Here is a 10,332-nt window from a genome sequence, read left to right on the forward strand (position 1 = left end):
ATTCCTTCTGTTATTACTTCCCTTGATTTTATGATTGTTGAGAAGAGGAATTTTGGAGGCAGTTGGCCACATCCTAATTGTCTGGCCACCATGTTTGGATAATAGAATTCATAGGTGGATTGTACTAATCTCCCATGATGAAATTCGGCTAGCAAAGTGCAAGGTTTGATAAAAGAGTTGAAAATCTCCATGGATTCTTGGCCCGAACAACCAATTTCATAGCTAAACTTGCAGGGCAAAGTCAGATTTTCATTTTCTCTGTAAGGAAACCAGAGCACATTGCCGAATCCTTTGAAAATAGCTTGAAGAAATGACCGATGTCTATGTCAATGCTTATGGATGATGCTGCTTCCCCATAAGTCTGACAAGCCTTAACCTTTGTTGTGCTGCCTTCAGCATAGTTAACTGAGGGAAAACTTAGATTAAAGAGGCCCACAGGGGTTATCTGATGCATATATAGCTGGAGCCACATTTGAATTAGCCACCAGGGACCATTCACACAAGAAATTTCTCCACCTTGGTGCATCTGAAGAGTAATCTGATGCATCATATGATAAACAGACCCTAAGAGATATTTGCCTAGTGGGATCTGAGTGCCTACAGCTAAGTCTTTAGCCATTACCATGTGATTCAGGGTTGGTTCATTGGATTTTTCACAGAAGATGAATCTGCATAGCCACATATTCATGAAGGCTTTCAACTCTTTGTCAGAGATGGTGCCAGATGCATTCATGTAGTTCTGAATATGTTTGACCCATCCACATCCAGAGCTGACGGCTCTTTGATTACTTTTGCTCTTGTACTTATAGGGATATACTGGCAATGACACATTCAAGCCAGTCATCATGAATACGTCGGTTAGAGTGATGGTCATAATACCATGACCAAAGATAAAGGCATTGATAGTGTCAGACCAAAAATGAGAAGCTGCTATCAAAAGGGAATCATTCCTGGGTGTCTCTGCTAAAGATAATTCTAGACAATGACTAATGTCCTGACTTTCCTAGTGGCTGCTGCTTTTCTCCAGCATTCTCCTGTACCAGTTACGCCATCCGGTGATTGGGGGAAATGGCCAATTCTTGAATGTGTTTGGCCATCGGTTTGACGAGGTAATCCCAGACTTGAAAGGAATTCTTTGGGTTTCCTTCTCAATAATTTCAGAAGGGTCAGGATTTCCCATTGGGCCGAGGAAATAGGAGTCGGGGTTGGCAGCATAGGGGATCAAAATCTGGCTCTTGTATTCCTTTAGAAGATGATTGAAATCAAAGGGGAGTAAATCAAAAGAGGAGCGGGAGGATAAAATGAAAGTTGCCGAATATAAGTAAAGTTTACCTCTGGGATTTCATCCTGGGTCGCCATTGAAGATTTGAAGGAGGTCTGAGGTTGCGCTGAAAGCTTGGATTTTTGGGCAGCGGCTGCGGTTTTGAATGGTGATGACCTAGGAGGATGAAAGAGCTTGTGGTCAATTTCAGAATAAAACAACTTTTATCCCGAAATTGAGGGGGCATGTGTTAACACTGGATTTTGGTCGATTCTGGAAGATGACAGGTAGACCCACATGCGGGAAGAAGGGTGTTCGGCAAACAAAACAAGCGGTCGGCTAAATGCTTGTGCGGTCGGTTACTCTAGAAGGCGGTAACTCCATTCGGGAAAATAGAAGATGGCAGGCAAGACCGATCGGAAAGATGAGAGTTGTAATAATAAAGGAATCTAGAAGTTTAGGGTAAGGAATCGTAAGTTTCCAAGTTTGTTTCAAAGTTCCTTTGTAAATCGTAGTCCTCTAGGACTCACGTTTTGTCTAGGGTATAAATATTGACCCTCGACCATTGTAAAAGGGGTTCACAACCAAATCAATACAACCGGCCCCGTGCCAAACTTCCGAGTCCCTTTGTCATGTCGTCGAGTTCTTCGAGAGGAGTCATCAATCCGTCGACCTCCGTAAGTTCCGACAACCTTGTTATCATGTTTAGTATCATGCGGTGGATTTAGACATGATGCAAGTAGTCTTGTTTGTTTTCAATGGTCGTGCGGCGGATCTTTGCTTGACAATCAAGAAGTCTTTGCTTATGCTTTGTTTATGAGTAGATACCGTGCGGCAGGCGTTTACTCAATATGCTTAGTGAAAGCAAGATAGTTATCGGCTCTTTTAGATATGGCAAATCTAAATAGATTCATTAAGTTATCCAGTGTTGCATGTTACAGAATATTTTATATATATATATATATATATATATTTGTAACACACTTCTGCCCAATCTAGATTGATATGGTTCGGCCTTCTCTCTTTTGTGGTTTTATTCGTGCTTCAACGATCATTGCTTTTCATAATACCTTTGCAACTAGATAGTGTGCTCATAATGGCCGAATTATTTTAATCTAGGTTGTCACATGTCATGGGTTCATGCATGTTAATCATGTTTAAGCTTTAACAAAACCAGGTGTCGTGCGGTAGATGCAGGTTTTGGATTAGTTTAATCGTTTTTATTTGCACGTTCCTTCTTCATGGACCCCAATTCGGCTGGACTGCCGAGTTTGGTTATGCATTAACTCATAATTAATTTCACTTGTTCAAATATGTCTTCCCATGCATGTGTATTCGGCGCTCAGGTTTCCACGTGCATTCATCTCACGATTAGCCGAAACGGTTTATGAACTCATTGGCAGACAGCTCTCTATAGCTGTATGTCGTTGTAAGTGGCTTCAGGGCCATATATGTGGAACTGTCTGGTATTACCCAACATGTTCCGGTTTGACATTTAATTATTTTATCCCTTGTTAGTTTCTAGGTCAAACTGACTGGCACGCTTCCGGATAACGAAACACCCGGGGACCCGATTGAAGCTACGCTTTTCGGCTTGCTGTGTGTGAGGCACAGTGCATCACATTTTGTGTCAATAGGACCGCAGTTACCTCAGTCTAGTCAGACACCATCCCTATGCCATGTAGCATGGACAAGACAACATCGCACAGCGGTGATGGCCAGGTATGGTGCCCATCATCTAGATACAGCCCAACGAGACGCATGTACGATTCTACCCACTATGGGATAGGATCCATGACGGAGACCTTGACTTAGAGGCCATCCAGACCAGCAGGAGCCATGACCCTAGAGCTCGAGATCGTGGCCGCCTACTCTTCAAGATAACTAGGCGATCGATGACCTAGGGCGGTCACCAACTCATGTACGACGCACCCAGGAAATCCAAAGACAATGATGAAGACCACGACAAAGACCATGTTGCGTAGGACGGTTGGCGAATCACCACCACACCTATAGTGCCGTCATGGCCGGCACAGTAGCAGCACGCCTCACCTTACCATGATGTGGGCACAAGACCATGATGACAACCATGCCCGGACAAGCGCCACAAGATGACATAGCTTGGAAGCCAAGTTAGCGAGGACCCTCAGGCTCATGACCCCTCGGCCGGGAGAACCTTCTTTTTGTGCATGCCCTAGCCCTGAACTCTATATAAGGGCAACTAGGGCACCATCCCAAGAGATATTCTGATTCATTCTGCACACCACCAGACTCCTGAAGCTTCTCTTTAGGCAGTTCATCTCTTGGCTCTAGCTCTCCTACCTCTTCCACCATTCTTGCACCCCCCCCCATTGTAAGAACTTTAGAGCATTCAAGCGAGGAACACACACTCGATCATCTTTAAGACTAGACAGTAGGGCTCTGTCTTGAACCAATAATAATCCTCATGTCTTTTGGATGCTACCATCATCTTCCTAGGATAGCGTGGCAATCGTATAAATTTACTAGTCCAGTTTACAAAACATCGACAACCACTCTCAAAGTTAATCATGGTAATCTTGTGCTTTCTCATGAGTATTTATCCAATGAACCCCAAGATGCTACTAACTAAGTTGTTAAGATTGATATAGCCACATCATGTGATGACTTGATTGTTGAGAGCATTGAGCAAGGTTCTAGTAGCAAAGGCAAGAAACTAGGTTGAGTCCAACAACTATGATGATTATATCAAGGTCAAGAATGAGAATGAGAAGCTTAAGAAGGATCTTGAGAAGCTATCAACCACCAACACAATTGTTGTTGAAACACTTGACAATGATTATGACATGGCTCTTGAAGTTGAGATGCTTAGTGAAGAGAATAAGAGGCTCAAGATGGAGAAGAATCTTGAGGGGCTATCAACTCATGATGAACTTAGAGAAGAAAACAAGAAACTCAACTTGGAAAAAGAGCACATCAAGACCGGTTTGAGCAACTTCACAAGAGGCCAATATCTTCAAAGTGAGCTACTTATGAACATCGTGATAAAGATGAATAGAAGTGGTATTGGGTTCTTGGCAAATCAAGAGAAGAAAGCTAAAGCTCAACATCAACAAAACAAGTCAAAGCCTAAGCCAAAGAGATGCTTTGAGTGTGGACAAGAAGGTCACTTTGCTCATGAGTGTGAAACTTCACCACCACAACCCTTGCCCAAGCATGCTAGACCCTTTGCTTTCAATGCTCACTACATGCTTAGAAAGGACTCTAGTGGAAAGATGAAAGTCATGTTCTTAGGTCCACCAAACAAGAATAGGCCTAAGCAAATTTGGGTTGCTAAGTCACTAGTTGAGAAAGTCAAGGGCCCTCATCAAGTTTGGGTCCCTAAACAACATGCTTGATCTCTTGTGTGTGTGTAGGTGAACTACAAGACCGGTGGAAGTCATTGGGTTATTGATAGTGGTTGCACTCAACATATGACCTGGAGATTCTCAGTATGTTCACCTCACTAGATGAAGATGTGGATGGTCAAGAAAGGATTACATTTGGTGACAATTCAAAGGGCAAAGTACAAGGGTTAGGTAAAGTTGCAATATCAAATGATCACTCAATATCAAATGTGCTATATGTTGCTTCATTGAGCTTCAACTTGATATCCGTTGGACAATTGTGTGATCTTGGCTTTCAATGTTTGCTCACTAAGAAGGAAGTGGTTGTATCAAAGAAAGATGATGATCAAGTTATATTCAAGGGCTCTAGATACAACAACCTATATCTAGTGCATTTCATCTTCAAAGATACTAACTTAAAGACATGCTTATTCACCAAGACATCACTTGGGTGGCTTTGGCATAGAAGACTTGCACTTGTTGGGATGAACTCACTCAAGAAGCTAATGAATAATGAGTTGGTGAGAGGTTTGAAGGATGTGAAGTTTGAGAAGGACAAGCTTTGCAGTGCATGTCAAGCCAGCAAGCAAGTTACTAACTATCGGTGCAGAAAGTGACCAACATGTAAATATTTATAGTTTTGTCGTATGTTGTGATCGGAAGGTGGCCTAGCACTCAATGACATAGGGTTTATATTGGTTCAGGCAACAAGCCCTATCTCCAGTTTGAGTCGGTCGGTGACTTTATTACTAAGCCTAGGTGCTCGAAAGTTTGTAGTGGGGTTACAAACGAGAAGGAGAAAGATGGGGGTACAAGAGGTTCGGTCGGACTCTGGTCAGAGGGGCCAAGAGTGAATGGGTGCTCTGCTATGTGCTATGTGTTCGAGCAGTGTGCTCAAGGTTTGAACCTAGGTGGTTCTATTGTTGTGTACTAGTGAACTTGATCGATCTAAATTAACCTATCCATTGGAATAGAGCGCATCCCCTTTTATAGATGAAGGGAATGGCCTTACAAGTGAGAGGGAGAGAGTATGTTCGCTGCTAAGTCTTGCTACCCATGCCAGTGGGTACAAGATGATGGTAGGTGCCCACAATACTATTGAATGTCAGATGCACGTGGGAGGTTGTGTCGTCTTCTTTAGGTATGGCAGATGTTGGTACCTACTATACTGTTGATGCTAAGAGGCATGCAGGGGGGTTTACCATGTTCGCCTGGCATGGTAAATGCCAGCGCCCACAACACTGTTGATGCCTCAGAGGCACATGGGGGAGCCCTACTGTATTTATCTAGTATGGGAGTTGACGGCGCCCACAACACTATAGGGGAAAATGTCAGCGCCTACAACACTATTTGTGTTCTGTCATGCCAGGGAGGTCGCAGGGTACTGTCCTGTAGGTGTATAGGGTATGGACCTTGGTATTGCGGTTGACTTGGGTGCCCTACCTTACTTTCTCCATCTATTTCCTGGTCCTTACCGAGCAGGCATCCTCGGTCGATTGGTCCCAGTTGGCTCTGATTGCACTAGTTGAGGAAGAGCTATAAGCAGGGGTCCGGCGCATTCCTGGTCAGAGAAGCGGGTCTGAGTCGGAAGTGGTGTTTAGCCAGGCCTTTCGGTCGGAGAGGCCGTCTGGAGGCGAGCTGGAGACTGAAGCGAGCGCTCTGGTCGGAGAGGTGGGCCGGAGTCGGAAGCGGGCGCCGTTCCTCCTCGGCTAGGCCTTCCGGTCGGAGATTGGATCATCCTTCTGGACTGTCATCTAGGTATTTGGGATGGCCCATGTGTTGCGCATTGCTCACAACGTCGTCTATTGGGACGAGCCTTTGTTGGGAAGCCGGTCCATGAGGGACCCCAGGTTTATGAACCTGATAGGAGCCTCTGAGCCCCCGGGCTATTCGGGTAGAATCGTCTGGGGGATTTTTGTCTTGATGGCTGGTGCGCACGAGCGCACCCACGGGTGTAGCCCTCGAGCCCCCGGGTGATTCGCGTAGAATCATCTAGGGGGTTTTCATGTTGCCAGAGGGGGACGTTTCATTTTGTTAGCGGGTGCGCGCGAGCGCACCCGCAGGTGTAGCCCCCGGACGATTCGGGCAGGATCATCTGGGGGTTTTTTTGTCAACGAGCATGTGTGCGTGTATTTTAGTCGAGACGGACATGTCAACCAAGGCGTTGTGCACAGCCAAGATGGTTTTTTAGGGATCCCCATGCAGCCAAGGTAGTTAGTTTAGGGATTGGGCGAGTCGATGCTCGCGGATCCTGGCCTTGGTGCACCCCGCACAGCCAAGGCAGTTAGTTTAGGGATCAGGCGAGACGTAGCTTGTGGATCCAAGCCTCGATGCAGCCCATGCAGCCTAGGTATTTAGTTTAGGGATCGGGTGAGTCGGTGCTCATAGATCCTGGCCTTGGTGCAGCCCGCGCAGCCGAGGCAGTTAGTTTAGGGATCGAGCGAGACAGAGCTCGAGGATCCTAGCCTCGGTGCAGCCTGTGCAGCCAAGGTAGTTAGTTTAGGGATCAGACAAGATGGAGCTCATGAATCTTGGCCTCAGTGCAGCCCGTGTAGCCGAGGTAGTTAGTTTTAGGGATCGGGCGAGTCAGAGCTCGTGGATCCTGGCCTCGGTGCAGCTCATGCAGCCGAGGCAGTTAGTTTAGTTTTTATGATTGAGTGAGATGGAGCTCATGGATCCTAGCCTCAGTGCAGCCCGCGTAGCCGAGGTAGTTTAGTTTAGGGATCTTGAGCCCCCGAGCCCCATTGGGCTTGGTTGGGGCCAGTTTGAGTTTTGTGTGTTACCCCATCCTCGGTTTCTCACAACCGGAGGGCTGAGCTTTGTCGCTTGCCTTGATTGCTCAAGCCCGAGTGACATGCTCAGTGAGTTCACTAATGGGTATGATCAAGTGGAATTTGGGTCCATCGTTCATGATGGGATCAGCATAGCCCTCTTGTGACATTCCACTGGTCCTTTACCTGCAACCCGATAGATGCCTAGGTTGTTCTAGAGACTGACCTGGGTGGCCTGCTGGCCTCCCCTCGATGGAGATTATGTGGGTTTGGTGGGAGGTTTATGATCAAACGAGAAGGTTGAGATGACCCTGTCTGCTTTGGGGTAGACTAGGCAAGGGCCGCACGAGGCTCATCTACGTTTTCTCCCCTGGCTCCATTTGACATGAGGCGGCCTCAAGCCCTTCGTGGGCCGGCCTTCGAGCCCCGGTCGGTCATTGCTCATGTTGAATGAGGCAACTACCACTTCGTGACGCAACACGGAGCGTTGTGATGCATTTAGCTGCATGTGCGATGCCTTAGTTCCTGAGCCCCTAGGCGATTCAGGGTTCGAATCGTCCGGGGGGCATGGGCGTATGGAATGAATGCGTGTATGAATGTATGAATGATTATATAAAGAAATAGTAGGGGTCAGTAGTGTTACCTTGATGACTCGAGTGATGGGGTATGAAGAGCTCCAATTAGAAATGTCTGACCAGGACCCATGCTCGTCGTTCATGATAGAGTCAGCATGGCCTACATGGGGCATCCCTTTGCTCCATACCTGTCTCTTGGTGTTTTCCTAAGCCGTTCGATCGACTTAGGAAGCCCGATGGTCTCTCCTGGTGGAGATCCCATTGTTTGGGTTTTTCCAAGTCCCACCTAGGAAGGCGGAGAGCCACCTACGCATGGTGGTGCTTTGGTTCTTGCGCCTGGCATGTAGTAGTGGTGGGCCATACCTAGGCCATGTCCTATCTGACCAGGCATCGTTCCATCGGTTAGTGTGTGTCCCATCGGTCCGGGCACATCCCATCATTTCCCATCTACATTGAATGGGGGAAGGGAGAGAGTTTTTTGCTCTGATCTTTTGCCCTTCTTCAGCTACCATGTTTCCTCCTTAAATAGGGGGGAGAGGGCTATTTGTCATAGTCCTTTGCCTGTTCTCCAACTATTGCCTCTCCTCCTTCTTCCTCCTCACCGAGAGTGCCTGTATGTCATGGCAATTCCTAAGTGAGAGAGAGGGTAAGTGAGGGGGAGGACTCATAGATCCCTTCGTGAATCCAGAGCGTGATGTCGAGCTAGAGGTTGCCCGAGGCGGTGCTGGTTGTCTTTGTCTAAGAAGGGGCAGCTTCCACCGAAGGAGGTGGCATGCTGGATTCATCTGCGAGGCCTTTTTTAGGATGGAGCCATGCATGGATTCTTTCTGGTGGATCTTCATCGGGCGAGTCTTGTCAGAGGGGAAGTTGCCCAGGATCGTGCTGGTGGAGGGTTCCGTGCATGCAGCTGCTCAGGTTGGCTAGTTCATAAAGTTTGATGAGATCTCTTCTAGTCATGGTGGCCATACCTCGGTGGCAGCGTCCCTACCCAGGAGCTACCTCGACTACATGAGAAGGTCAGGAGATCCATGCTCTTCTTCTAAGCATCTATGGGTGCAACACCCTTGAGGTACCCGTTGCGCTAGCCAAAGTTGAGGGAGTGGACCGTGCGGGTCCCTTGAGGTACCTATTGCGCTCGCCAAAGTTGAGGGAGCGGAACCAGGCGGGGCCCTTGCGGTGGAGGTTATGTCTAGTGACGTGTGCCGTGGCTTCTCCTTTGGCGTCAACTGATGCCGTCGAGCGACCGCAGTAGTATTTGGAGTAGAAGTAGTCAGCAAATATAATCATTAAGTTTGGAGGAGCCCCGTGTGAACAGTTTTTGTATTAATGAATACATTAGTTTTTTTTTGTGATAGAATCACTATTTGTTCCTTGTTTTTATTCTAGCATAGCTTTGTTTTTATCCTTTCTTTTTTGCACCTACCCATTCGTTCCATAGGCTGTAGCTTTTAAGAACCTAGGCATGGCCCGCGAGGCTCGACTGCTCGTAACCATAGGTCATGGCGGGGTGCGTTTGGTTGGGAGTAAGAACAAAGTCATGTAGGGTAATCAAAGGAATGAAATGCGCTTTCGTTCAGGGACAAAGTTTTTACCATGTGATAGTAAAAAAAGAGGTAGTATTTAGTATTGTACCATCATGGAGCCCCCGAGCGACCCAAGCTAAAAGTGTTCAGGCTGGGGTGCTTTATAGGAGCAAGTATTGAATAAAAGCGGTAAGACTAAATTTAGGGGAAATGATGTAGTAGTTCAATGTTCCAAGTGTTGCTGAGAATGTTGCCATTGTCATCCTTCAGTCGGTAGGCACCCGGTCGAATCACTTTGCTCACCATATAGAGTCCTTCTCATGGTGGAGAGAGTTTGTGTTTTTCCTTCATTGATTGGGTCCTCCGGAGCATGAGATCACCAACTTTGATGATCCTCCCCCTGATCTTCCTTTTGTGGTACCTACAAAGAGTTTGTTGGTAGCGAGTGAAGTGGGTGATGGTCGTCTCGTGGGCCTCCTCAAGCAGGTCGATTGCGTCTTGCTGAGCCTCCATGGCTCGGTCATGGTCAAAAACCTTCACTCTTGGGGCACCATGGTCGAGGTCGGAGGGCAGCACTGCTTCAGCTCTGTAGGCTAGGAAGAAGGGTGTGAACCCTATGGATTGATTCGGGGTCATTCTCAGGCTCTAGAGGATCGCTGGGACCTCTGTAACCCATCGCCCGGTGTACTTGTTGAGTCAGTCGAAGATGCGTGACTTAAGTCCTTGGAGGATCATGCCATTGGCACACTCGACTAGACCATTAGTACGTGAGTGTCCAACAAAGGCACAGTCGATCCTAATGCCATATCCATCACTGAAGTCTAGGAACTTCTTCCT

Source organism: Miscanthus floridulus, chromosome 5, assembly GCF_019320115.1.
Source record: "Miscanthus floridulus cultivar M001 chromosome 5, ASM1932011v1, whole genome shotgun sequence".
Classification (NCBI taxonomy): domain Eukaryota; kingdom Viridiplantae; phylum Streptophyta; class Magnoliopsida; order Poales; family Poaceae; genus Miscanthus; species Miscanthus floridulus.